A 6,989-nucleotide genomic window follows, 5' to 3' on the forward strand; every position below is an offset into this window, starting at 1 on the left:
ACATATATATGTCAATATTACATATAATCTTAGACCATATATATGGGAAGATTTTTCAAGTCATTGGTTATAAGAAAACAAAGTTTAAAGGAGCATTGTATTAAAGCTTTATAATACAAGCGTTAATTTCTGTTGGAATGGTTGACAGAATTTTGGTAACAATGAAAATCTAAAGACAGTATTCAAAAATACTATCTTGTAAGAGAAGTGTAACTTGAATTTTACATGTCCTAGGGGAGATTATTATTAGAACTTTATTGTGAAGACTTTTATATAGGAAATAAGTTTTAATAATTAAAATGATCATTTTTTGGTATACCACAGTTTATATATTTTTTAATTTTTGTTAGCTGAGATTATTATTTATTATTTATTTCCAAAGCCCACCTGAAGGAGGAAAGAATAGAAAATGCGAAGGTGGCATCACAAGACTGACTCACTGGGCTTTGGAGTTAGAAGGGATTAGCACAGCCATTGACCCAGCTATGGAAACTAAGATCCTTAGGGACAACACCTCTATTGCAAAGCACAAGACCCAAGCAGGTAGCAGATGCGGTAGGATCCACCTAGAGCGCAGACCCAAAGGTAAAGATGGAGATTAAGCCCATTGTGGAATCTCCTGTTGTTGGTGCCGAGTTAGCACACTACCCCCGGGGCTCCGGGGGATGTGCCCCCTGTTGTGTGTGTCAAGGCGGCCAGGTGGTCCGCCGATAAAGCCATGACACAGACTTGTGTTTATCTGCCTAAGACGCCACAGGGACGACCTGACCTTTCTCTGCCCTAACACACTCCCTTGTAAGGGAGTGTCAGCATCTGGCAGCTACAGACGGTGTGGCAAGAGAAATTCCCTACTTCCTCCTTTCCCGCCTTAATTTTCCACTCCTACTGCCTAATGGTATATAAAGGGGTCGCTGGCAATAAACGAGAGACTCCTGGATGAAGAACCTCATCGAACCTCGCCGGACTCGGCTCCGATCAGCCGGACGCGGCATCCTGTCCCTTTCAAACGCTACATGGTTTATTCCAAATCTGCAACAAACGACAAGTCTCCTCCGGCAGTCCCTGCACTGGTACGGGGCAGCGGTCCTGGGCACCCCTGTGCCTATGCAGGTGCTCCTTTCCATCCTATTCTCCCTCCAGCTTGCCACTGACCTGCGCCACACCTGGGCGGGGCCACTCTTCACTGACCTTTCTCAGCAGAGGCGCCCGGCTTGCAACCATACAGGCCTCTCTCAGCAAACCATACAGGCCTCTCTCAGCAAACCGTAGGCTTTTGGGGGCAACTTTTGCTTATGCAAGTGTCTTTTACTTCTCTCTACTCCAATACACCTGCCCTTTAAATATAACCCACGGCCCTCCCTGGTGGCGCAACGGGTTAGGACACAGCACTGCAAGCTTGTGCAGCTGTTTCAATGCTATAGCTCGATCCTCCGCCCTGGAGGTGACCACATGGCATGGCAGACCTCTCCTGTCTTTCCTGCTGCTCCCCTCATTGGTGTACGTCATTGATCTGCCTGTTCTGCTCCCCACTCTTGTCTCTGGTGAATCCTCTCACCACTCCTGCACCTCTGGACTGTATCCCCAGTTCTGCATGCATAGATAAATAAATTTTTTTTATAAATAAATATAACTGACGTCACTATATGTGGTGCACGACGCGGGCAGGCAGGAGGCTGCTGCCCTGTGCAGGGTGAGAGCAGGTGGAAAGGAGCCCCTACATAGGGACAGGTGGACCCAGGACTGCTGCCCCCGCCAGCGCAGACTGCCTGATGAGACATCTTCTCCTAGGGAGGGGCTCACCTTTATGAGTCCTTGGTTTGTTGCTGATTTTGAATAACTATAGAGTCTGAAAGAGACAGGAGATTCCACAATGGGCTCAACCTCCATATCTTTATTTTAATATTGTTGGGAGTGACCAAAGATTTACTGACAACTGAATTAGGCCAGTAAAGAATTGAGCCTTGCATCCAAGCTTGATAAAGTGGTAGTAAACTGACCTTGCGTCCAGGATGGGACTAGCTGAAGGTGACAGCGAACTGAGCCTCACATCAAGGACACAGCGATGAGTCACCCCTTGGGAATCTGAGTTTAGAATCTATACAAGAGACCCTTCCCCCTTATTGAGTTGGCAGTAGCTGCGGACCCCACTCTAGGGGCTCAGTCTCAGCTGCTGTCCCGCAGCAATAAACTCTGCTTGCTCAGCCTTTCTGCCTCCTGCCTTCCTTTCTTGCAGCCGGTCACAGAAGTTGGGACAAAACAAATATAAATAACGTCCTGGAGAAACTCACTCGAGATCTCACCATGTTCTGCTTGCCGAATAGAAAGAGGCAAGGAGACAGAATTAAAGAGAGAAAGGCTTTATTGTTCTCCCGGAGAAGATTCACAAACCCCAAGCGTGGGGTCTGAGAAATGGCGCCCAGTGTACCGGCTAGACCGTTATAGGAGGTCTTTGGGGAATGGAAAATTTCAGGCTGGAAGCATTGTGTGGTGGGGGGTTTCCGTAACAGGAAGTCAGGTCTGGGCTGGTAAATCACCATCCTGCTGGGCAAATAGGTCCCTCTTTTGTTTTTCGTCAACGATGCATATCCGTCTTTAGTCGCCTTGGGATTGTTTCTCCTTTGTTGCCCAGATCACTCGGGCGTGACCTTACACCGCTGAAAGGGGAGCTCTGGTGAACCTGCTGTGGGTTTTTGGAGTTTGTGGGTTTGGACTGCAGGGTCCTTGTGTTCTCTGTGCTGCCCCACAGCATCTACTTGCTTCGTCTTGTGTTTTGTAATCTATGCATTGGCACCTGAGGACCTTACTTTCTATAGCTGGGTCAATGGCTATGCTAATCCTTCTATCCCCGCCCCCAATTCCCGGTGAGTCAGTCTGTGGTGCCTCATTTGCATTTTCTATCCTTTCCTCCTTCAGACCCAAGGGCCCCACCCTTCTAATCCACTAACTACAGTAAACGATGTCATTAGCACAATAAAAAGCTATCAGCTGTCATTTCAAATTTTTATTGCAGTAGTTATCTTTGCATTAAGATGGATAGAACATATGTAGGATGCTAGATCAAATTTTTCTCCCTTCTGGATTGTCTAAGACTCCTTGCCTAGCTCAGCTGTATTCAAGCTACTTCAGAGTTTAATTCTCCTAATTATCCCTTCAATGGGCCTCTATTTCCCTGACCCCTGTGCTACGGGAGTCCCTCATTTCTACCTAGACCACAGTAACGCCTTACCAGTTTTTAAAATTACAAGTTTTGTCATCTTTCCACCAATAGATTGAATAGTTATCACTTAATTAAGATCCTGAAGCTAAATTGCTGGAGAGAATTCCATACCAACAATGAAAATGATATATTGATGGACTAACTTAGCAGGAAGTTGAGAATTCCAAGATGAAAATGATTTGACAATGAACCCAATAAAAGGAATCAGTTCTAAATATGAAGGAAGAAAAAATAATGATAATGTTAGGGGGAAAAGATGTCCTGAATGAACTTGACAGAAACTGATTTTATGGATCCACCCCCACCCAGGCCACAGTAATTAAGAGACCAGGAACTACAAATCCCATCATCAAAGATGGGAGGGTCGCTGGGACCTGAGGGTGGAGTTAAGCAGCCAGGTTTGCTATAAAGCCTGCCACGTGGGCCTTGGGGGGGTCTCTGGGCCTCTAGATTCTTGTTTTGGTCGTTGGCTTTTTGCAAGCTCACAGCCGTGCCGTTGGGATTCCAGTTCTGCAGAACCGGTAGGACGTATTCACTAATTTATCTTCTCCCTAAGTTATTCATTTCTTAATTTCCCCTTTTATAAGTAAATACTGTATTTACCTTTTAGTTTGTGCCTGCAGTTGAGTTTTATAAGTCCGCTTTAGGCGCCCGGGTGAGGACCCAGTCAGGCAACCCATTTCATGGAAGAGTTGCCCTGTAACAATATCTAAAAGCAGAAGAAAGTCAAACGTTGCATCCAAAAGTGGAAAGGCTATAAACTGAGTTCTCTAGACTATACTATACACTTTTGTCTTAAACAGTGTTCAAGAATAGTTAATACTGACGTCAAGGGAACAACTTCCGACAAACGTAGGAAAATGGACTGGCATGTTAAACAAGTCTACAGTGTTTGGGTTCTAGGTAGCATCACCTACCACCCCCGCCCACCCCGGCGCCCACAGTCCTACTCCGGAACTATACACCGGAAATGGGCGTGGTAGCCGCGCGCGGCTTTCTGGGATTTGTAGTTCGGCACTCGCCGCGGTTGTTGTTCTGTATCTTGGATCCTGCGTTTCCAGGTATTGGTTTCCACGTGGGCGGTGAGATAGGTCTGGCTGCCCGCGCCATTTGCAGCGGCATCCCGCCATCGGGGTGTGGACGTGGCGGAGTGAAGGCGCCAGGACGCTGAGACCCAGGAGGCGGAAAGGGCGCGTGCCCTGGCGGAGATGCGACCCGGGGACACACGTGCGTCCCGCCGCCACGGCCACCGCTGTGGTCGCTGGACCTGGAGGCGGCCCCCGCCGGCGAGACAGCCCCTGGCGCTGCAGCGGCGGCTCCTCACATGGGCCTCCTCCCTAGGCTGAGCTCTGGTCCTAAAGGCCTGGGAGCCGTGTCTCCTTTTCTGCGCCAGTGTACGGGTCTTAATTCCAAAGAGGTTTTCAGTGAACTTTAGGCGACCGAGACGGACTCCTTGTGAGTCCCCATAGCACTTAGTCGCTAAAAAAGGTTGGTTTGGAGCCTTTGCACCCCGGCAACGAGTCAGACTGTGGAAGGTGGCTCTGTCATTCGAAACCCATCCCGGGAGGTGACACATCTAAGCGGAGAGCACCTACTGCTCTATGCACTTTAGGGTAGAAGTCAGAAGCCTGAGGAAATACTTATCTTAGAGCTGCTGGGCACGGAATCTACCTTCCCTGGGTGTTTGCGGGGAAAGGGACATTTATTGCAAAGTCCTATGCATGGAAATGAGCTAGGTGAAGCATGGGGAAACCCATGCTCTTGAGGACTGTGACAAGGGGCTAGTGGAGTGGTTGAGAAACTTCCTGCAGTCTTGTACTGTAGGGAAGCTCTGATTTTCATGACTGTTTTCTCTTTCCCTAACTCTAACTTACCAGGACTCTTAACTGGGATGAGGAAACGGCCAGGTCCCAGGTGAGTTGAAGTATCTACCATCCAAATATACCATCCCTGAAAATGACCATCCTGCTTGGGATAAAGAAAGGACATCAACATTAGAATGGGTGTCAGATGGCAGGTCCTGACTTTGTTCTGTATTTATTGTAAGACTTGATGTGGGATCTACACATTTTATAAAGTCTGTAGAAATACTAAGGACATCTAGCTATCACTGTGTGACGCTGGAGTTTGCGCCGTTATCCATCTGCTTATGTTAAATTCCACATCAATTTTCCCTGAACCATCCTGCAGCCATGAACTTCATCACTCTGAGGAGCGCTGGGCTGCTCAATTATTGAAAGACACCAGAGTACCTTTATCCCCCTTCTCTCTCAAAACTCGCCTTTTGCTGCCAAACATTCCATTCACCGAATTATAAACTGTGGTACACTTTTCTTGATGACCAGGTTTTGTGTGCGGAAAAGAATTCACATTAACACTAATTTATTTTAAAATTCTTTGTCTTATAGAACCATTGCTAGAAAGTTAGACAGGACTTCGCTCCATCGATTCTTACTGTTTTCTGTGTAACAAGTTGTCCTTGAATAGACTCAAAGGCAGAAGTCCTTCCCTCCCTGTGACATTGGGTAAGTCTACTCACCACTATGAACCTTTTGTTTTCTTAACTGTAAGAGTAGAGTGTTGTGTTGAATGATCCTGATCATTATTTACATTTGAAGATAAATTTATTGTAAATGTTTAAATAATAAATCAATTCTAATTGCTAAGGATTTAGAGATTGGCCCCTGCCCTTCAGAACCTTAGAAGCCAATTTAGGAGACGGTTTAATAGCAAGGCAGGTTTAACAGGGCACTAGCTCATCCTGTTGCTTCAGAAAGGAGGGTTTTGATGGTTCTGAAATAAGTTCCAGAACACAGAAACAAGTTCAGGCAAAGGCAATGTGTAGAGCTGCATGGCCTAGAGATGGTGTCTGAACACACCTACAGCTAATAGTTGGAGATGCCTGGTACATCAGTGTTTCTTTCCCCGAGTAATTCGCTGGATCCAGTAAGGATAGGCCCCTGAAAGCCTCACACTATGATGTAGTTTTGAGAATTCCCATTTGGGGGTTGGGAACACGAAGATGCTGGTCCTGTGACCTTTCGCTTTTGTTGGTCTCTCAAGGGACCCTTAGTCCATTTCCCCCTGAGCAAGTGTGAATTCCACCTGAGGGTGGCTCATTCTATTATCCCAATTCTTTCGCTCTAAAGTGTCTTGCTTGCTTTTGCAGAACCCGTTTCCTTCCCTTACCATTCATGCTGATTCCTTTCATTGGATCCACTGCCATACCATTTTTCATCTTGGGATTAACCCGTTTCAAAATTTGTAGTCCATTGAGCCTAGAACTTCCAAGCCAACTCCTCGGACATTTGAAGGGCTCCTTTCCTGGATTAGCCTGGGCTTGAGACTTTGAATGATGCCAATCTGCTTCCTTTAGAGCCCTCTCCAGTACATAACATTCTTATTGCAGCTGAGAACTCAGCAAAATAAGTCTAACCTGGTTCATTAAAAATGGACCAGTGTGGGTTCTAAGGCAATTAACAGTACAAATCCTGAATCCAGTTTTTTTTTGTTTCTTGTAAGGGTTTATTCTTGCAGAATTGGGGTACAGGCCAGAGGTGCAGGGACGGTGAGAAGATTCACCAGAGACAGAGTGGGGAGCAGAACAGGCACGACTGCTGAGGGGACTCAGCGAAGCAGGTCAAGAGATATCAGCCCCACCATTGTGGGTCACCTCCTTGGCCAGAAATTGAACTCTACTGAAGTGGTTTTTAGCTTTTTAGTGCTGTGCTTTAACCTGCTGTGCCACCAGGGAGCCCCCAATTTTTTTTTT

At 46.7% G+C, this 6,989-nt stretch overlaps 1 protein-coding gene across 2 annotated transcripts in view; it reads left to right on the forward strand.

The window, feature by feature from the left end:
* Positions 1-4,239: 4,239 nt before the first annotated feature.
* The window catches only part of ZNF239 (zinc finger protein 239), an 8,191-nt gene continuing 5,441 nt past the window's right edge, over positions 4,240-6,989 (forward strand). The window contains exons 1-3 of one of the 2 annotated variants that reach the window (XM_012723489.1): positions 4,240-4,278; positions 5,095-5,131; positions 5,626-5,742. The gene's annotated coding sequence lies outside the window, so the exon portion shown is untranslated. Of the gene's footprint in view, positions 4,279-4,669; positions 4,706-5,094; positions 5,132-5,625; positions 5,743-6,989 lie in introns of those variants that run through there. The other variant, XM_012723490.1, reaches the window with a different exon arrangement.

Source organism: Condylura cristata, unplaced genomic scaffold (assembly GCF_000260355.1).
Source record: "Condylura cristata isolate star-nosed mole 26May11 unplaced genomic scaffold, ConCri1.0 scaffold00011, whole genome shotgun sequence".
Taxonomy (NCBI): domain Eukaryota; kingdom Metazoa; phylum Chordata; class Mammalia; order Eulipotyphla; family Talpidae; genus Condylura; species Condylura cristata.